Source organism: Choloepus didactylus, chromosome 7, assembly GCF_015220235.1.
Source record: "Choloepus didactylus isolate mChoDid1 chromosome 7, mChoDid1.pri, whole genome shotgun sequence".
In the NCBI taxonomy this organism is placed as follows: domain Eukaryota; kingdom Metazoa; phylum Chordata; class Mammalia; order Pilosa; family Megalonychidae; genus Choloepus; species Choloepus didactylus.
In genome coordinates this window covers 75,684,320-75,707,212 of record NC_051313.1, presented here as the reverse complement: position 1 = coordinate 75,707,212, position 22,893 = coordinate 75,684,320, and the positions used below count along the sequence as shown (strand labels likewise).

The 22,893-nt window shown below is 37.3% G+C and overlaps 1 protein-coding gene across 4 annotated transcripts in view; it reads left to right on the top strand.

Moving 5' to 3' along the window:
• The window catches only part of MEI4 (meiotic double-stranded break formation protein 4), a 613,415-nt gene that overhangs the window by 223,371 nt on the left and 367,151 nt on the right, over window positions 1–22,893 (top strand). Inside the window, exon 1 of one of the 4 annotated variants that reach the window (XM_037843989.1) lies at window positions 6,208–6,374. The exons of the other annotated variants lie outside the window; for them this stretch is intronic. The gene's annotated coding sequence lies outside the window, so the exon portion shown is untranslated. Of the gene's footprint in view, window positions 1–6,207; window positions 6,375–22,893 lie in introns of those variants that run through there. 4 annotated transcript variants of the gene reach the window in all.

Genomic DNA, 22,893 nt, shown 5'->3' with positions numbered 1-22,893 from the left:
CTGTAGAGCACTGCAAGCCTAAACCAGTTGAGGCTTTCTCTACTAAAGATTAGTAACACATTGAATGCACTTAAATTCCACAAACAATCAGTATACATTTATCAAATTTTTTTCTTAACATGGTCATATGTGACTTTTTAAAAAGGGAATGTGGAAATACTTTCTTCTTTTTTTTTTCAAGAAAAATAGTGGGAAATGTAGAGGTTATGGAGAAAGATAAAAGACAACTTCAGCAATTTGGAGCAAGTTGAAAATTAGTAATATGGTCTGGGGCACAGTTAGAATTTCAGGGCACAGAGACATTTCAGAGGTCATCTTGCCAAATCCTTTACTTTACACGGAGGTAGAGTGCTTTTCTCAGGGGCATGGTGCAATAAATGGCAGAATACAGTTTTAATTCTGGGTGCTCTGATTCTAAATCCAATGTCTTTTCCAAACTATCTCAGCCCCTTCAATAGTGAAAGCAGAAACAGTACGTTTCTGGCTCCAAGTTAGCAATAGGAACTCTTATAATCAGCTGAGAACGTATGTTTACTGCTTGTATAATGTAAATGAAGAAGAAACCCTCTGTTGCCATTTTTTGATGCAAATTCCTTCCACTGTAATAAGACAATACCACTAGAATCAAGTGAGTAACTCTTTATGTAAGACCATCTGGCAGGAGGTATATCTAAATAAATGCTGGCTTACTAGGAGAACACACAAAGATATAGTTTTAGGGTACAGTTAGTTATTCTTCATAGTTCATTGTGAGATGCAATTGCATTTCACTTAGTTCTGAAGGATGATCATCAGAAAATCAGACTGAAGTCACTTAATCTCTGTGTGTGTGTGTGTGTGTGTGTGTGTTTGTGTGTGTGTGTCTGGTGGAGGTGGGGTATCTGTTAAGACTGGGGGAAATAAACCTGAGATCAGTGAGTGATTACTTAGAGTAGAGGAGTGTCAGAAATGAATTGGAGTGCCAGATTTCGACTGGAGTCTTGGCTTTGTTATTTAAAACACCTGGGTAAGTTTGGAAACCTTAACTTCTGTGATTTGTTAATTGGGGGAAATAAAATAGGAACACATCATTGGGTTGTTGGGAGGTTTTCACGAGATGAGGCATCAATAAACAATAGATATTGTTACTTGTTATTGTCTTCACATTTCACAGTTGCAGCTTAAACAGACGTGGCTGAGGTTTGTACTGAAAAAAAATACCTAACAAACAGAAGATAAAGTAGAAAAATTGCTTAAAACTCATCTTCAACACATCTTAACTGTGGGGATTCTATTTTTTTTTTTTTTCTTTCCCTCTGGCAGAGTGTCACATAAAAATAATGATATTATCTGTTATCCAAACTTTTCTCTGGATAAAAACTGTATTTTAAGAATCTTAAAACAGCTTTTAAAATTTTATATTTTAAGGAAATAGTGAAGCAAGAAGGCTCTTTTGGGTGCTTGTGATACCTTTTCTATCTGTGTTGTACCTTTCTATAATAAACTTTATTTTGGAAAAGTTATGCCCAAAAGCAATGTTTTGTGTGATTTTGGGATGAGATGCATCGGAATGGGCTTGAGAAAGGTTTACTGGGGAAGTTGTGTTCCTTTGGAGGACCCAAATCCACTTAGGAACTGTTTTTGGGAGAAAAGTAATTAAGGATTTTGTTATGGATAGTAGTTGTCTATGCTCATTTGCCAACAAATAGAGAAAACACAGCAATATGTGTGATATCAATCTCTTTATTTTTATATTTGGAGTTCCTAAAAAAATAAAAAAACCAAAAACCACCATGCAAGAGAGGTAGGTATTCAGGCAATAATGATAGCTAATGTTTACTTTAAAACTTTCTGGATGCCAGATGCTGTCTGAAGCTATGCATGAATTATATCATTTAATATGAGTGCAATTATTATCAGCTCCATTTTACAGATTAGGATATTGGAATTTAAAAAGTCAATTAACTTACCTTGGGTCACTTGCTAGTAAGAGGCAAACTAGGAAACAAATACAGTCCATCTTAGTTCAGAGCCCATGTTCATAATTACTGCATGATATGCCTCTCAATGTGAAAAAAAAAAAAAAGCCCACTTTGCCTCAATTGAGGATAAAACAGATATGTTGCTAGGTAAAATAATATATATGAAATGGGCTCTTCTCTGTCCATAGGTATTTTTAATACCTATCTTCCTATTTTAGACAGTTTACATATCTTGCTGAACCATATACTGTAGCAATTACATAGTCACGTCCACATTCTTTAACTAATATATATAGCATTACTACTCTCGACTTTGTTTTTTCCCTAAAAATGATTGTGTTGAGGCTTTTAAAAAATATGTAGAACCTTAATGCTCCTTTTTTTAACCTAATATTTTTGACTCTCTGTACCAATCAATATTTCCTCTATTAAAAAGACAAACATCTTCTCACATTAAAAACTTTCCCATCATTAAATCAACTTTTTCTCAATGATTGATCTTACGAGCATTCAGTTCTGAATTTTTTTTAAATTTTTCTGCTGAATTCCTTTATTTCTTTCACTTAAAATGAATGCTTTAAATGTATGTCTTCTTTGACTTAAATATGGGAGCTAATACTATAAAACTCTTACAAGAAAATGTAAGGAAATAACTTGAGGACGTCGTAGAGGCAATGGAGTTTTAGATTTTACACAAAAACAGAAGCAACAAAACATAAAAATAGATAAAAGGGACTTCATCAAAATTAAAAACTTTTGTGCATCAAAAGACATTATCAAGAGAGTAAAAAGACAAGCTATAGAATGAGAGAAAATATTCAGAAACCATATATTCCATAAGGGTTTAATATCCATAATATATATAAAGAATTTGCACAATCCAGCAACAAAAAATGAACAACCCAATTAAAAAAATGGGCCAAGGATTTGAATAGACATTTCTTCAAAGAAGATATACAAAATCCAATAAGCACATGAAAAGATGCTCAAGGTGATTAACCATTAAGGACATGCAAATTAAAACTACAGTGAGATGCCACTTTACACTTACTAGAATGGCTTACTATTAACAAAGTGGAAAGTAACAAGAAGATATGGAGAAATAGAACACTCACATTGGCTGGAATGTAAAATAGTGCATTGATGGTGGAAAACAGTTTGGCAGTTCTTCAGAATGTTGTCAGAATTACCATATGAAACAGTAATCCCACTTGTAGTTATATACCTAAAAGAACTGAAAGCAGGCATTCTAACAGATATTTTCATACTATACTGATAAAGGCATTATTCACAATAGCCAGAAGATGGAAGCAATCTAAGTGTCCTTTAATACATGAATGCATATACAAAATGTGGTGTATACCTGCAATGGAATATTATTTAGCCATAGAAAAGGAGTGGAGTTCTGATACATGTGACAATATAGATGAACCTTGAAGACACATGTTGAATGAAATAAGCCAGACATAAAAAAAGACTATTTCACATATGAGAAATAATTAGAATGTGTACATTCATAGAATAGGAAACTAGAATATAGGTTGTCAGGGACCAGGGTGGAGGTAAGAAATGATGACTTAATGCTTAATCAGCCATCGACTTTTAATGGAAAACTTTTGGTAATTGATGGTGGTGATGGTAGCACTGAATTGTATATTTGAAAGTGGTTAAAAGGGGAAATTTTAAGTTGTATATCTGTTACCAGAGTAACAAAACAAAACAAAACAAAACAAAAAATACATAGAACTTTATAACACAAAGAGTGACCCTAATGCAAACTATGGTACAGTTAATGGTACAATTATAATTCTATACTAATGCAAAGTGTTATAACAGGGAACACAGTGAATGATGGGGATATGATTTTTCTGTAAACCTACAACTTCTTAAATTAAAAAGAAAAACAAATAATAATCCCCATAAGAAATTTGTGAGGAATAATTAAATCAAGTAGTCAATGATACCCTGGTACAGTAAGTGTGTTCAATATTTGCTAGTTGTTATTATATCACAATTGATGGGAAAGTTTTGCTCCTTTACTAGATTGCAAAATCACTGAGACCAGGAACTTCCGTAATTATACTTAATATCCAGTATAATAAATATTTCTGTTGAACTGTTGAAAATAGAGCTAATAATTTCCTCCTTTGTAATGGATATTTACCTGAAAGTTTCTGTTTCTTTATAGAAAGCCTTACTACCATTTTCATAATTTTATATTAGAAAATAATGTCATCTAGTTTATAATAACTTAGCTAATAATAATTGCTCATTTAAGCTTTATATTTTGCATGAGGGTAAAGCATTTTTTTGTGTGTTTTTATTTGGACCCTGAAAATTCATAAACAGTTACTGTTATTGATTTCCTCTGCTAGGTATAGACTGGCATTTAATTAATTGACTTTATTGAAACTTGTATCAGAGAAGCATGATTTTCTAAGTTCTGCTTACCCAACTCAAGCTCTATTCAATGCATTCGAATGCATTGAACAGTCACAAAGAGTAAGAAATCTTTAGTGCATCTTTACATGTTTTCACCTTTGACTGTTCTTTATAAACTCCTTTAAAAGTGATTTGGGCCATGGACCATAGGGCTAGACCATGAGATCTTTTTTTAGAAAAGTACTTCCTAAACTGCACCGAGTTAAATGTTTTAAGATATCTGGAATTCATTCATGTGTTATTTAACAAAATGTATTGATTATTATCATGGACTCACACTAGAGAATGACAAAAACTGGTACTAACATTTGTACAATTTTCTTAAAAGTTGTTTACCATTTTACACTTTCATAAAATTCATAAATTCATAACTACTCCATTTTTAGAAGGTAAAAGAAAATGGTAGATGTTACTTAGGTTAATGGATATGTGCCTAAAGGATAAGATTTTGTTAAAATTCACTTTACAGTTTTCCCATAGCTTTTCAGTGATTGCATTCCATTTTGATAGTTGCTTACCCATTTCTTTTAATTACCAGGCTGTGCTCTTCTACAGGGCAACAATTGCTTCTTGCCCAGTGCCTGGCACATAATAGGAGTTCAATCCAATTTGTTTAATGAATGTATAAAGATATAGGTGGAATTGAAATGATATTTCACACGTGCAGCAACACAAGGCAACTTTGCTGCATTTCTTTTATTAAGTACTTGACTCTTGCTTATCTCTGTGATAGATGAACTATGACTGGATTTTACATTTCTCAATTAAGAACAGCGAATACGGTAAACCATTAATTTAGTCCTCATTAATTTGGAGTTTGAGATAGTTCAGTCTTGGCCTACCTGAAATTTATCTCTGCAAGATTATTGAAGACTGATGTATTAAACAAATTACAAACGACTTAAAATCTTTGACTCCCTTTAATGGACAAATGTTTAGAGCAAAGATGCTTAACATTTTAAAGAGATTTACAGTAACTGGTTGGATGCAAATGGATGTCTCAATGAGGAAGGTTCATTCATTTAGCAAAATAAGCCAAACATGTCTCTATTTAGAAATGCTTAATATTTTATTCCTTAAATATGTATTCACACTTTTATTCAATAGCAACAGAGCACTGTTTATAATACCAGAGAAAACTACAGAAAAATCTGTCCTCAGGATGATGAGAATCCAGTTGGAATTCTAATATGTAAACATTTTTAAACGATGTAAGGCAAAAACGATTAAAGATATAGATTATAAATACAATGTAGAAGATAGAAAAGTGAGAAAATCACTCTATAATTACAATTTCTTGCAAGAAATGAAAATTTAATTTCATTTTTGGAAAAAGAAAAATTATTTTGTAATTCATCTTTTCATTAGTTCTCAAGGTCCACCCTCCCTGGCCCGCTTCCCTGTCAGCGTCAATGCATCAGTTCCCATGAGAAGTCTTCCCTGTCAGCGTCAATGCATCAGTTCCCATGAGAAGTCTCCCATGAGAATACTCCCCATGGGTATTTTTATATTTTAACTTTTTTTCCCTAAAGGCCTGAATTTCATCTCTGGCTTGCAAACCCGAGGGGGCACACTCCTTAGGAATGCAACCCGGCTTTTCTTTCGCAAGACCAAAATTAAGGCACTCCAGAACTCAGACCTTTTATTGCCTGGGCTCATTCAAAGAGCTGGAGGCGTTTTCTCCGACTGGCCCCGGAGCCGGCGTCTGGGAACACCAGCCAATCCCGCAGAACCGGCCGCACGGGCTTCTGGGGCTTGTGGTCTCTGGGACGCTCTCCCTTCCCACTTCGCCTTAAAGGTACGAGGTATTGGGATCTGGGCAACTGTTTTCACCCTCCTGTGTTCCGGTCTACCGTCCGGGCACTCTGATTCCCGCCGCCTTGAGGGATGGCGCAGAACCTCGGCTCTTCCTCCCCTCCGGCGATGTCTCCCCTCTGAGGGCGCCCTCCCTCCTCTGCAGGAGCCCTGAAGGTAGGTGGGGAAGGGCCCTTGCAGGCCTTCGAAGGCGCTTCTTCTCTCGCCCCACTGCACGGGCTCCCTTCTCTGCTTGTGTGGACCACACTGCCTTTCACGTGTCCTTGGTTTGGCCTGAGTTAGCGCCATTTGCAGCCGGCGGTGGAACTCCGCACATGGTTGACCTAACAGAACTAGATTGCATCTACTCTGGAACTGTTGAAGGATAGGCCCGTAAGTCTGTGTTTTCCTCTGGTATTCCACGCCTCTGAGCATGTTCTAGCGTGGCTTGATCACCAACATGGCTCCGGAAGCTTGCCGGAGAAGGAGAGGAAAGTCTTTTGAGGCCATTAGCGGGGTTGACACATCCATTCATTCAGCAGATCATTTTATTGAACACCCACTATACTGGAGGAACTATGTTAAGTGTTGCCTCCTTTCGCACGGACCCCACAGGCTTGTGCTAGTGATGGTCATATAGATATATGAGACATGCAGATAAAGGGTGAAATTACATGATAAGGATGAAAGTGTTGTGGGACATGGCTGGTGAGGGGAGCAGGACAGGCTTCAAGGAGGAAGTAGCACTTTAAGGAGGGATAAGCACCATACATTTGGGAAATAGGGACAGAACCGGGGGAATACATTACGGATGAAGGGACTTGAAAGAGTAAAGGTTTCAGAAGCCAGACATGAATGGTGGGAACAGAATGTTTTAGTGTGTCTGGGGTGTCTGAAATAAAGTGGTAGAAATTAAGTTGGGAGAAGTAGCTTGTACTAGACTGTGGAATTTTGGACTTGAATTCCATCATAATCAATAGATAATAAATGTACCGTTGTTTAATATTAACAAAATGTTCATACTGTAGAAAAACCATATAACATGGACTGTGTTCATGAGCAAATGTATTTTTCAATAGCAGTATTATTGGCAACATCACACACATATTGATCACTTTCTCGGGCTTGTTTGTTTTGCCTTTTATTTTCTGTTTAAAATCAAGAGATTTACAGTGTATAATATGGATGCAGTCAGAGTCCAGTGGTTGGCAGAGATTTGTCAGTTGCTGTTCAAAATTCTACTGCTTTTGTTTGAGAAGGGTTTAGAAGGACATGTATAATTTGGAACATGTATAATCTGGATGAATATTTCAGAGCAGGACCATGGACTACAAATGATGAAATTCAGAAGTAAAATTTGGGAATGAAGGTCAGGAGCACAAACTGATGATTTTATACTTTTGCATGAATGATACTGGGGGTGTAGCTTTCCAAAATCAGTATTTTGGGGGCCTTATTAAAATGTGGAAAATTTTACCTTATCCAATGTTTTAAGGGTGTATAGTTGTGGTAGGAGCCCAGTGGATATTGTGGGGAGGATCAGAGAGAATCTTTTAGCTCTTTCATAGTGTATGTGTATGCCATGTGTACAAGTGTTATACCACAAACACTTAAAGCTGAAGGCCAGAGTTACAATGCCAGTTAAATTAGGTGGAATCAGTTGGCTGTGTTGTGGAGAATGGACTGGAAAGTCTGAGATATATCAGTCAGAAGGCTGTTGTAGTCATAAAAACAAAAGATATTAATAGTATGAGGAAGAAGTAGACAAAGTTTTAGGTACATTAGGTTATAGAATTGACAGAACAAGGTTTAGGGGGATAACTGGGGAGTAGTGCCACTGAAGCCAAAGAGCAGAGTGTTTTAAAAGTAGAAGTGTGGTAGCCAGGTCAGGTACTGCAGAGAGATGTAATGGAACTTTGCAAGTGGCCATAAGATTTGGCAATTATGATGTGACTTGCAGTCTTGATAAGAGCAGCTAGGTGGGGTGGAGGTAGTTGGAGAGTTGTTTTCTTTTCCTTTTTTTTTCTTAAAGTTAGAAGCAACCTGAGCAATATTATATACTAAGATGTAGAAGTCAGTACAGAGGGAGAGATTGAAAGAGGAGAGAATAGATGGTTGGTGGGCAAGATGCAAGGGGTTGGCATGCAGTTAGAGCATATTCTTCGACTATTGCTTATGGTATATAAGGACAGCAAGGCATTTGCTGTAAGTTTGGGGGAATATACCATAGACTAATCAGAACTTTCCTCTGTGCTAGTAAAGGGCCTAGGATCCAGCTTGTTTGTCCATTCATTCATTCATTCCATTAATCAACTAATACTTTTTCAGTGCTCATCATGTCTGAACAGACAGGTAATGAGTTCATGGAGCTCACTTGCCACTGAGTGACACAGACATTAAACTACTAATTAAATAATGAATTATTCAGTTGCAATTGTGGTAACTGATATGAAAGAAGAGCATGGAATGTTAAGATCACATGTATTAGAAGGAAATGTCGTGGTCTGAGGGTATCCAGGAAGGCCCTTCCAAGAATTGAATGTTTAAGCTGGCACCTAAAAGAAATCTCTTTAGTCATCAGTCAACACAGATTGATCCCTTCCAGCCTGCCATCTCCTACTGTTATCATCTCATTTCTGGTTTTCTGTTAACTGTTAGTCCCAGTCTCTCGTCTCTTGAACACTTGGAATGCATTTTGTCAGTGGGTTGCTTATGTTGGGAAACTTTCAGGAAACAAGGCTTTGCAAAGATCTTTCCCAAGCCAGTTATTACTGCATTATGTTGACTAAATGTGAACTAAGTGGCCATTTAATATTATTCATGCTACATTGATTCCCATTAGGGAAGAGAAAAGGGTTTGGGAAATGGCAAATCGAAGGTCAGTACAGCCACCCCTGACTTAGTCTTTTAACATCCTTTGGAGGAAACACAACCAGCTAAGGGCTTGTCACTTCTTATTGAGGATTTTTGGTAACAGCCAATGAAAGTGTGGGTTTTTTGTTTTCATTTAAAATTTTAATACTCTCTAGGTCAAGTGATTGGGGAATAAGTGTCCACTTGTGTCTGTTTGCACGGAAGCAAACGTACTATTGCTGTTATGATTTTACATTTACATAGTGCTTGAGTGTCAGCTAAGTGCTTTTATAATCAATTTTATTGTTCAATTTAAAAGCTAGCCTGAAGTCACCCCTGTGAAATTTTTTTCACGTGATCCAGAGAAAGGATCTGTTTTAAAAATGAGCCTTCTGTGATATGGAAGAATTCTGATCACTCAAAAGACTAATTATAATATAAGACAATGTGACCATCATCTGAAGACTATAAGCTGTTAACAGAAGACATCAGCTTCATGGTACTTTTTTGTTATCTGTCTTTACAATGGAAGGAAAATAAAACAAAATAAAAACTTTTAACAGTAGAAATACAACTCTGTAGGAAGTCAGTCCAATATGTGATTTAGTTTGTAACTAGAGTACTCAGGGATGTGTTATGAGTGATAGTATGTGTTTTATTACACCACTGTTAGTATTTTATCATCATTATGTTTATCTAGAACAAGGGTTAAGTTTTGTCACCATTAGATTTTTTTTTTTTCCTCAACTGTGGAAACATATATACAGCCTAAATCTTCCCATTCCACCCCCTCCCTAGCATTCCATTAGTGGGATTAATCACATTTAGAATGTTGTAATGTTATCACCTTCCCACCCTCCATTGCTAGAAATTTCCCTTCACCTCAAACAGCAACCTTACACTCATTTCTTAACTCCCCATTGCCCCTTCCCCCATTTCTCTTTGATACCAGCTTAACTTCTATAGGACACATAGACTATGTTCCTATACTCCTCCATTCCCCCACCTTTATGTAGTTCTTGTCAAAAATTACATATTTTACATTGAGTTCAAAACCACTGATTTGTCCTTAGAGTCTGTGTGTTTTATATCATGTAGGAAGTAAATAGTGGAGTTACAATTCAAAAAATTATTGACTTCTATTTGTATTCCAGTGTGGTTGGAGTATGTGCTTTAAATATATTCAATTTTCTTTTTTCTTCTTAAATTTATTGAGGCTTGTTTTATGTCCCAGCCTTTGGTCCCTTCTGGAGAAAAATCCATGATCCCTAGAGAAAAATGAGTGTCCTGGTGATTTGGGATGTAAGGTTCTATATATGGCTGTTAAAATTCTCTATATCTCTTTCTGCTTTCTTTGTTTCTCTGTCAGTAGGGCTCTCTTTAGTATCTGGAGTAGGGCAGGTCTTTTATTGGCAAACTCTCTCAGCATTTGTTTGTCTGTGAAAAATTTAAGCTCTCCCTCAAATTTGAAGGAGAGTTTTGCTGGATAAAGTATTCTTGGCTGGAAATTTTTTTCTCTCAGGATTTTAAATATGTCATGCCACTGCCTTCTCGCTTCCATGGTGGCCGCTGAGTGGTCACAACTTAGTCTTATGTTGTTTCCTTTGTATATGGTGAATTGCTTTTCTCTTGCTGCTTTCAGAACTTGCTCCTTCTCTTCAGTATTTGAGAGTCTGATCAGAATCTGTCTTGGAGTGAGTTTATTTGGATTTATTCTATTTGAAGTTTGCTGGGCATTTATGCTTTGTGTATTTATATTGTGTAGAAGGTTGGGGAAGTTTTCCCCAACAATTTCTTTGAATACTCTTTCTAGACCTTTACCCTTCTCTTTCCCTTCTGGAACACCAGTGAGTCTTAAGTTTGGACGTTTTATTTTGTCTATCGTATCCCTGAGATCCATTTCGATTCTTTCTATTTTTTTCTCCATTCTTTCTTTTGTTTTTTCGTTTTCTGTTCTGTGGGCTTCTAGGACTTTGAGTCTTTGTTCAACTTCCTCTAATCTTGTATTGTGAATATTCAGAATCTTTTTAATTTGGCCAACAGTTTCTTTTATTTCCATAAGATCTTCTGTTTTTTTATTTACTCTTGCAATGTCTTCTTTATGCTCTTCTAGGGTCTTCTTTATGTTGCTTATATCCTGGGCCATGGTCTTCTTGATGTCCTTTAAATCCTTTGCCATGTTTTCATTCCTCGATTGTAGTTCTTTGATTAATTGAGCCAAGAACTGGGTGTCTTCTGATATTTTGATATGGGTGTTTGGACTTGGGTTCTCCATATCGTCTGGTTTTATCATATGCATTGAGATTTTCTGTTGTTTTTGGCCTCTTGGCATTTGCTTTGCTTGATAGGGTTCTTTAAAGTTGTTAAAAAAAAAAAAAAGCCAATCTAATTTTTCAGAAACACAGGTTGGTGGTGGACACTTTCTCTAGCTAACCAGCAGGTGGCATCTGTGAGTCACCTATACCCCTCAAGTCAGCTCTCCCCAACTTTGTCCCTGCAGTGTGTGGGGAAATGATTCTTGTGGGGTTCAGTTGGTGAACTCAGTTTGGGTGTGTTGCTAGAGCCGTCCGCACTGAATGTGGGGCGTGTGTCTGGGTGGCCAGGGAGGCAGGGCACTTTTAATATGTAATCCCCCCAGGTGTTCCTGGAGATTCAGGGCTGTCACAAGGGTCTAAGCCTTCATTTCGGATCCGTCCCAGACCCTCTCTCTCGCTGACCCACAAACCACTGGAATTGGTGCAGCATCCCTGGGTTTTCCGAGCGGGCCCTCTTTCTCAGCTGTGATCTTCCAGGACCTCTGCTGAGGGAGGGCTGTGCTACAACACAACTGTGCGCCATCCCTCAAGGGAAACCCCGGGCCGCCCTGCCATGCTGGGGGCACTCTCAGCCTGACGCAAAAATGGTTGAATGGGGAGTCTCCACAACCTCCTCTCTTCGCACAATTCCACCTTCCAAGCTCCGGGACAACTGGCGGGGCTCTGGACTGTGGGCACAGCTCTGGGCAGGAGTTTATCCAGCCCTCTGGGGATCCAGCTACAAGTCTCCGGGCTTCTCCCTCCCTCCGACTCTCCCCTGCACTCTCCTGGTCCCGAGGGTGTCTGCCACGAGCTATCCTCCATGCCCGACACTGAGAGGCCGGCTCAGCTCACTCCTGTCGTGTTTCGCTGTGCGGTTTCCACCATCAGCAACTGCGGTCGCTCCTGGGTTTTTCCCTCTTTTTTTTTTTTTTTTTTTTTTTTAAGAACCAGTTTGTCTCCAGCTGCCAACCCCTGGCTTCCCCACACCGCAGCATGGCTGCGGGTCTTCCAGCCGGCTTACTCACTCATTTTGGAACGCAGACTCCTGGTTACACCAAGTATACGGCCCCTGTGGTGCTAGGAGGCCTCATCCAACTGGTGCATCACTGAAACTGGTACTCTGGGTCTCCTTCTGTTTTTTTTCTAGTATTTTTCACAGAGATTTTTTTTTGTCCTGTCTCACCTAGCTGCCATCTTAGGTTCTCACCATTAGATTTTATCTAGAGTAAGAGTTGGCAAACTTTTTCTGTACGGGGCCAAATAGTAAATATTTTAAACTTTTGGATTATACTGTTTCTGTCACAACTACTCAACTCTGTAGTTATAGCGTGAAAGCAGCAATCAACAGTACATAAATGAATGGGTGTGGTCCTGTTCCAGTAAAACTTTATAGAAATGGGAGGCCCAGATTTGGTGGTAGTTTGCCAACCTCTGATCTGGAGCACATCTGAGATCCCTTTACTGACCAGGTTGTGTTATAGATTGGAAAGGTTGATAGCTGAAAGATCCATGACTGCAGGGATGGACTTGTTTGTCTTATTGACTGTTGTATCCACATCTAGCATAGTGGCTAACAGGTAGGAGATAGTTAAACAGATCTCTTGAATAAAGTAATGCGTAGCAAGGAAATCTGATAGAAAATTGCCTAAGTGAGGCTAAACGATTATTCAGATTTGATGTATATTCCCTGGTACTGCTATTTTGGCTAGAGCAAATACTGCAGCTGAATATTTAGTCTGGAGAACAAAGTCAGGGAAGATACTGTAGAATGAAAAAGAGTCAGTGCTGTAAAATTATAGCAAGAAGGGAATAATCAGTGAATCTGCACCAGTAAAAATGCAAATTGATTCCTTTGGAAAGGGCCTGAGAGAAAATGTATTCCAGTCTCTTACCTACTCCAGGGTTTCCATTTTTGACCCTTAGTTTTATGTAGCTTTGTTAGCATTTGTGCTGGATGCGTTCCGTTTGACCTTCCAGATCCTCTCCTTACCCTTGTCCATTCTGTAGTGTCTGCATCAGTAGGCCTAGATGTCCTTTGGCTTCAGTTGGGATTGGCCTGTGGGGAGCACCAGCTGGATAGCAGAAGCAGGGAGGACAGTGAGGTCAGGATATTCCTTCCTTCTCCCTCCCTGTGGGGCTCCTCATTTAGGAATAAAAGTTGCAGCTCCTGTTGACCTTTTCTCTTCCCTGAGGTTTCAGTAACTGCTCCCTACTTTACCCTCTTTACATCTGGTTTTGGAGAGGGAGGCCTGTTCCATTGTTGTTTTATTGCTAGCCTCTCAGACTTTGTGCTATCCCATTAAATTGTTCACACATTTAGAAATAGTTCCTGTATTAAACTCTCCTCACATTATCCAAATAGAAGTACCATCAGTTTTCCAGCTAGATCCTGATGAATATAGTATTCTTACCACTTTTTCAGATATCTATTGTATGTCACTGAATGGTTTTTCCATTCCTCAAAGCCAGTGACTGTGACTTCTATTTCTTATAATTGCAGGATCTCAGAGTGAAATCACTCTTCCTGGAAGGTGATCCATTTCACTTCCCTATTCAGAGTTGTGGGTATGTGTTACGCCATCCCTAGGACACCTTCCTGCACTTGAACACCTTCCACAACAGACACGGAAGGAACGCACTACTCCTAGAGCTTTCTTACACAGCTTTCCACACATCTGACTGATAGAATGTGTGTGTATGTGTGTGTGTATGCACACAGTTTCCATCCACTGCCTTCGTCCTGTTCATGGAACATATCTAATGTACATTTCTTTCCTCTATTCATTAGACAGCACATTTTTGAGTTCCTCCACCATCGCTATCTGTTTAAAAGTGGCCTGCTTAGAACATTCTAGAATCTCTTACTCCATGCATTGTCTGATCAGTGCTGAGCTGAGCATGAGCATAACGTTAGTTGAATGACTTAGTACTGCCAATAAATACAAGAAGGATCAACATCTCCTCTTCGTCTGCTTTACAAATATAAGGGAGAATGTGAGCCTACTCCCTTCCCCATACTCCTCCCCTTCTGCTTATTTAAACATTACACATCATCTGAACAGTTGCCTTGATGGTAACCTTAACTTTTTTTCTGTCTACTATTGGTCTTATCTATATTTAAGGCTTACTATCAAGGGGGTAAAATAACTTACAAATTGCAGCTCTTTAGAAGACTGTGTCTACTCTCCCATTTTCTTCCACTTTTCTTCAAAATATCAAAATTACACATATCAATTTTTAATTGCTTTAGTAGTCATTATTTAAATTATTTTGCTGAACTTTTTACTTATGTTTCCAATCTGGACAACAAACATCAAAAGACTCATATCTTTTAGTAGTATTCATCTTGGTTTTTTCTTGACATTTGTGCTTATGTCCATTATTATACCCCTTGTAGTTCAGAAATAAAACAAAATATATTGAAATGCAATATTTTAAAATTGATAATTGAAATGACTTCAAGGAAATGTTCTGAAGTAGGTTTCTTAAGTATATCATTCATTTAAATAAATTTTTATAATGAAAGTCCAATTTATTTTTTAACAGCCCTCCAAAACATGTCAGCTTCCCTAATTCTTCCTTGTGATTTATTCAGCAAGTTCATTCTCTATTTCATTTTCCATTAGATTGCTTTCACCAGGGCAGAACTCTGGAAAATAAATCCTCTTCTATTTAATGTATACTTTAGTTTAATCTGGATGAATAAAAGAATGAAAACAACCCATTAGAAAGCAATTTTGATTGTTGGGGAAAGAGCTCTGATTTTCTTAATCTTTAATGTAATTGTTAAAAAAATATATTTCAGAGGCTACTTACTGTTTCTTTTCCCACATCTTGTTTCTATTTTCATGGATATCTGTCTCTTGCAAGATGAAAAATGACTTATGATTCTTTTCAAATTCTGATGGGTTTTACATAAACTGATTGTTTATGATCAATTTCTTTTTATCTTTTAGAACAATGCTAGGAGAAAGTTACTTTCTTTGTCTTCTGGGTTGTTTGTGTGTTACTTAAAGTTCTATTATTTTATGCTTTGGTTTGAATTTTATTTATTTTCTCATTTGTCTTCCTCCCCTAGTAGATTAAAAGCTTCTAATGGAAGGTACCTTCCTATTCTCAATGCCTGGCACAACCAGTAAATGCTGTTGAACTTTTGCTGAACAGAATGTAAGTCTCTCACGATAATCTGCCTTTTTATAGCAATGCACAAAACATTTATGTAGTTCTAAAGAAGATGCTGATTTTTTAAAAAATTATTCCTCTTATAGATATGGCTCTTAAATAATCAACTCTTGTAAAGATTGTTCCTGCTTTTAATTAAAAATTTCATCCTCCATTCATCCTCCATCTATTTATTTGTTAATTATTAAGCACTCTTTCATCAATATAATAGATTTTTAAAATTGCATGTATTTCCAATAAACTCTTTTCATCAAAATTTGTTTTCCCAAACCAAAATTTATTACTTTAAATGCTGTGGGCATGCAAGTAACTACAGCATAATTGTAAACCACAAATGAAACAACCCTTTCAGCTCAAAAACCCTGGCAGTACATTTCATACTAGTTTGCTGCTGTAAAATTCTTAGTAGTAAATAAACAAATTCTCACTTTCCAGTCCTTTTCCAAAAATATGGCATCTGCATAAGCTCACTAAGAATGGCACTGATCAAACTGCACAACAGAGATCTGACTCCTTTAACTATTAATGCTTCTACTTCATTTTCATCACTCATTGATAAAAAGCTAAGGCTCAGAACAGAATTAAGGAAACAACTCCAGAGAAGAGCTCAGGTGCTCTGAGTGAATATTTTATCAGCATTATTTTGTACTTTCCAGTAATTTTCTGTATGTGTTTCTGACTGGGGTCCATCCTTCACTGACCACTGACCTAATGTTGGAGTCCTGTTTGAGTTTTTCCTTACCTGCCTTCCTCCTTCCAGTCTGGCAGAAGCCCTTCCATTTAACACACATCTTTCAGAACTTCCAGTATTCTGTCTGCACACTGCTGGTGTCCTGGCCCAGTTCTCCTTCTAGCCCCTCTTTACCATGTGGTGTCAGCAGTCTCCTAGCTCCCTCCTATCCAGCAAAATCCTCTTCTTGAAACACCACTTGGATTAGTTCACTCATCAACTCAAGACTATACCAGCTCGTAGTCACCACTTTGAGAAACTCAGACTCCTCTGTCTAGCTTTCAGGACTCCACTTCTTTATTCTATCTTATTTTTCTCTATTCCCTAAAACACTTTATTCTTGGGTCAGGGAGATCCATTCAGTCTCCCACGAATAACTATGCCATTATTTGCTGTCTTTGCTCTTACTGTTCATCCCATTTGAAGTGCTCTTTTGCTTCCTTTTCGGCTCTCTGATTTCTCCTCATCCTCAGCTTCGAAGCTCATTCAAGAAGTCCTTCTTCCTCCTGTTCATAACAACCCACACTGGTGTCTCATTTCCTGACCTCTTAATAAATTGTAGTCAGTTCTATGTGGAGGCACAGACTTTGGAGGCCATGGGCCTGGGGGCAGAGTCCTGGCCACGTACTAACCCCAGGCGGATTGAGCATTGTGTTGAGTATTTACTGTGTGCCCAATAGAGTTCATAGAGATCACATATTAGCTCATTTCATCTCCTCAGCAACTTTACAAATTTAGATATTTTTTGATTTCCATTATTCAGATGAGCAAAGTAAGTCCCAGATAGGTTAAGTAACCTGTCTAAGGTCACACAGTAAGGGGCAGAGCTGGAAAGCTTGGCTCCAAAACTTGCTCCAGCCCCTATGCTACTCTTGCCTCAGCAAAACATATTTGAAATGTTTTTTGATGGAGATTTTAAAGATTGATTGATATGTAATATTACTATTTCTGTCTCACTGAGGTATCTTTCGGAAAAATATCTCCCTTTATCAGCGCAAGTATATAAAAGTGTATGTTGCTGAGGTGATATGCTGAGTTGGTTAGGTACAAGATGAAAACAGGGTGGTTCAGGAAGGTCCAGTTTTAGCCAGGTTACACTTATCTCCTACTCCCAAGCCCAGGAATTGTGTTGTGGAAAGACATGTGCAGAAAAATGAATATTAAAAACACAGCTCTACCACTTATTAACTGTGTAGCCTTGAATAATCTATTCTCTCGAAACTCCAATTTCCTTAAACAGAGATACTAATTTTTCGTCACAGAATTATTAAATGAGGTAACAACATGAGTTAATTAAGTGAGTTAATTAAATGAGGTAATGAATGAAAAGTGAATGTGTAGTGCCTGGTATGCATAAATATCCAAGAGGTATTGGTTATCATTCCCTTTGAGGCTCACCATGCTTCAGCCAAGCTCACAGATTTTCTCATTCCTGTTGCTGCTTTCCCCTTTCTCTATAGGTCCTAGCCAGGCCCTCATTTCTGTGTGACTAAACCTCTCTTAACTTCTTCTATGCTCTCTTAAGTAATGCCTTCTTCATAAAGCTTTCCATGATCCTGTAGCTGGAATTAATCACTCCCTTCTGCGAACTCTTTCACTTTCAATACTTTATCATTTTGCTAAATAAATTTTATTATACTTGAAATCTATTAAAATAAATCATCTGTGCCTAAAATGCTAATTCAATGTGTCCATATGGCAGAAGTATGGAAAGATGAAAAGTTTTGGAGTCAAATTATATCTCTATTTCCAACTATGTGACTTTGGGCAAGTTACTCCCTGAGCCCCTATTTGTCTATCAATAAAGCAGTGATAATAATAACAGCTGCATCACAGGGTTATTGGGAGGATCAAGTATCATGATGAATATAAGGCATCCTACAAATATTATTATTGCAAATATTTTTTTCCTTTTCTGTAATCTGTCATATTGACTTTCTAAAAGGACTGAGTATTCCATTGCAGAAATAAAACATAGTAGTGTAATCTGAGTTTTTCCTTAAAATGGAGGCTTCCTTTTTTCACTCGGATCCACTCCTGAACTTTTTCTTGATGAATAGTAAAGGTTAGTTTATCCAGAATGACAAAAAAATGACGGAAAAATCAATCTTAAATTGTAACTCACTTTTCAGCCTCTAAAATCATTTCCTGATTTCAACATACAGACACAACTTTATGTTCTTAATTCTCCCTCATTGTTTTGTTAATAGACACACATGTATAAAATACTTGCCCCCAATAAATATCTGAAGTCATTTCTACTAATTTTTAATTAATTTAAAGGTAGTCGTGGCTTTCTAGTTTACCTCCTTAATTTTGAAAGAGAAAGTGTGTGTGTGTGTGTGTGTGTGTACATACACATGTACATTTGAGTGCTTACATACACACACACACATACCACTCAAACACTCAGGAACAGATTGAACATTTACTGTGTGCCAGATCCTGTTTTTTTTTGCTTTAAATACATTTAATACATACTTGTCAACAGTAGTCCAAGGGAATGGATGCGTACTATTTTTTCCATTTTCCAGATTTTGAAACTGAGTTTCAAGAGATTAAGTAGCATACTAAGGGTAAGATGACTGGTGAATATTGGTGACAGCATTTTCTGACAATCCTGTCTGTTTTCAGAGCAGTTAGAGCACATTATACTATCAGTGACCTGTATGATTTCCACACTCAGGTTCATCACGTAACAGTAAAGAGCCAGAAACAGGCCTCATCCCAGGTATGTTCAGGATGCATCTGGTGAAATAGAGGAGACAAATCAGTTACTCCATGCTGACGGTATTTAGTTTAGTTTTATGCTTCTGTATGATTTATCTTCCAGGAATTCATATTGCAGACAATCAGCTATGGAGTCTGTCTATCCATTCTGAATGATACCTTTTCCCCTTAGAATTGATAATTATTATATTCTACCTCATCAGTGGATGATTTTTCTTGTAATGATCATATATTCTAAAGGGCGAATTAAGCATATGGCCAACGTGTGCATATACTATAAAAAGTAGCAGTTTTGGAGTCACTTACTAAAAATGATTTCACATTTTGTCCATTTTAAATGATAATTTTAAAAAGCCTAAGGAAGCAAGCAGTAAACCTTTCAATGTACCTTTGTATAGAATCACATTTATTGAACTTGAGATAACAAGTGGCATTTATTTGGCAGTTTTGATGTTAAATATTCTAGATTATTGTGGGATTCTGGATCAAAAGGATAAAGACTACTTTTAGAGCTATTATTCATTCACTAGTTAATTCATTAAAATCCACTCCTTCCTTCATTTATTTATTCACTCCTTCTAATGATGTTATTGAGTACCATATCTATGCCAGCTGGTTCCTGAGGGTTTTATGAAGACAGATTCTTAGCACAGCTCCAATTTAGCAATGCCAGCTGATGTGGTTTGTGTGGCATTGCAGTCAAAGGTTTGGGATCTTGTTGCTAATAGGATTTTGGAAGATGAGGATTTACAACAAATATATAGTAGATATCTGTATCTGCAGCTACATGGGTAGGTTATTCACTGGGCGTGCCTTCCTCGCCCCCCTCAAAAAATTTATGTATGTAAACTGGATCCTCCTGTTCATTAGTTCATTTGTTCATTTCCCTCTTTCTCATCTATGGTGGAATTTTCACTAGTCCAGAGGTCTTCTTTCCAAGGGACCAATTCTCTAGTGCAAAGGATTGGCAAACATTTTCTGAAAGGGCCAGATAATAAATATGTTATGCTTTTTGGGACAGAGGCAAATATAAGGATATTATCTAGGTACTTATTTGACTATTTAAAACATAACCACTTAAAAATTTAAAAATTATTTTTAACTCATAGCTGTAAATGGGCAGCAGGTTGGATTTGGCCCATGGGCCAGAGTTTGACCATGCCTGCTTTAGTATTTTGCTGGAGTGTGGAGGCCAGTTGTTTGATGAGGTGGAGTAAAAAAGGGTAATTGGGAATCTGCTTTTTAAGTAGACTAGTCTTGTTTTAGACCCTCCTTCAATGCCTGTTCCACAGGTAATTAGTGCTGCAGATTCCTGAGCCTTATGGATGCCCTGCAGTATATGTAATACCTGTTGGTTTTTCTTACATTTGTTATACTATTCAACTTTCTGGTCTGCTGATCTCCAGAACTTGGAGTTCTCCAACTTCTGCTTTCAACTTATTTTCACAGAACTTTTATAAGCTTGGGGACTTTACTCCCCACTTTTCCAAGAGTCATAATCAGATCTCTTTCTGAGTTCCTTCCCTTTTTCTTTTCCCCAATTGGCCGCCTTCTCAAACCCAGAATGATAAGGTATTAATACTGTGCCAATAGATATACTTTATATATTATTAAAATAGAAACAAAGGATGACTAAGGCCTGGATCCTTCCCCTCTCCTGCCACACACACAGTCTACTGTAATGGCACCAATGTAGTTTCATCTTGAATAATTATTTGAGCTCCAGAAATATCTTGAGGTTAGGACTTTTTCAGTTTTTTGGCACCTTTTTAAACAAGTGGATTTTGGGGAGGTATTTTTATATAGCCTTAAACAAACAGAAGATATGCTGCCTTTCTTTGAAATATTATTTGCATTATTGGAGAAAAATAAAATGCATATGGAAAGTAAAGAAGAACACAAAGCATACAGTAAAAATAACATTATGCTTTTCATCTTAAAAAAGATTAAGAAAAAAATGAACTAGCACTTCTTTCATCAAGCCATTGAGCATGAGAACAATGCCCCATTTTTCCTGATATTTTCGTGGTTGAATGACTTGTGCAGGACATGTTCATGGCTAGGATTAGGAAGACCTTGTGTTTTTTCTTAATTATTTTTTCCAATTACCACTGATTTAGGCCTATCCTTTTTCTCAACAGGTTCAATTGTCAGATATTCTCTCTCATGCTGAAAGACCCTGAATTCTTAAATCATTTCAATTACGAAAAAGTTGATTTTTCTTCTCATAAATTTTAAATTTGTCTCTCAAATGCTTAAAGGCTTAACTTTTCTTCATATTTCCTGGTGTTGAAGAGAGAAATAATATGAAATTATTGGGTTAAGAAGCTGTTTAAGATGTTTATTAATATCATTACTATGATTTGCTATTGTTATTATGCTGTAATTGATTATATTATGTAAGAGCTCAGCTTGGATTTTGAACTCTTCTTGCTTCTGAGTAAAAACAGAGAAACAATTTTGCACACATTTTTATATATACATTTTATATATACATTTTATACAGACATGTACATGTAATTATGTATAATAATAAAATGTATTATTATACAAATACACATAACTGCATAATAGCCAAACTTAACTCTTTACTGAACACTTTCTATGTGCCAGGCATTATGTTAAACCCTTTATATGGATTATCTCATTTAATCCTCATAACAGTACTTGTTGTCTATTATTTGCTCCATTGTCCGATAAGGAAACTGAGGCTTACAGAGGTTAAATACAGATTGCTTATAAATGGTAGAGCCTGGCTTTTAACCAAGCTCTCTGACTTCACAGCTGGTACTTTTAAGTGCCACGCTACACTGCCTGGGTGCACGTGTAACCAGTCATAGGGTCAGAATTGGAAAAGACCTCATCAGTCAATCCAGCTAGCCCTTAGATCAGTGCCTAAATCTCAGACCATTGGCCATTCTGCCTCTGCTTGGTAACTCCAGTAATTGGAATTTCATAACTTTACAAGACAGCCTATTTGATTGTTGGACAGCTCTAGTAACTGGATATCATATTCATCTATTTACTGGAATTTTGCCTTCTTGTAATTTCCATGTATTTGTCCTAATTGTGTCTTCTGGAGAAATATTGAACAACTCTTTTCCCTCTTCTGCCTGGCAGCCTTTCAAGTGTTGCTCTTCTTTGAGTCTTTTCTTTCTTCAGTTGTTTGGCACAGGGTTTCCAGACTCCACACCTTTACTATCACCCTTCCTGATCATTCCAGTTTATCGATTAATTCTGATAAGCTGCAATACGCAGACTTGAATACAGAAATGAGACAGTTGGTGCAGCGGAAAAATTCCTGGAGTGATCTGTAACACCTAGGTTCTGGTCCAGCACTACTGCTTGCTGTGTGATATTGGGCAAGTGTCAGCAGAGCTGGGTGTCAGGCCCTCAACTGAAAGAGAAGCATAATAGCTTCCCTAATATACAGCATTATTGTGAGTGTTAAATAAGGTGGTGCTTGGGAAAGAACTCTATGGAACACACCCTGTCTTAGGCCTTTCACCTTCCCTCCCTGAACTGCTTTCACACTCTACCATATTAGTGTCACTTGTCCCCTTGTCTCTTGGGTCTTTATTCAACAGTCAACTGCCATTGAGCCCTTTTCTGGCCTTTGTGTTTAAGATTGCAACCAGTCCCTTTCCTTATCTCTTCATCTTACCTGTGTTATTTTTCTAAGCTGTGTTAATCACAATCTGACATAGCATATATTTTACTTCTTTATTTTATGACTCGCCTGACTAGAATGGAAGCAACATGAAGGTGGTAATTAATCTGTTTTTATCCCAGCTATATTCTTGGGATGTAGCAAGTAATTAATAAATAGTTGTTGAATGAATTACCATCATGTTTCTGTTTCTGTTATGGCCTGACCATCAAAAAGCAAAATGGGATGCTTCCT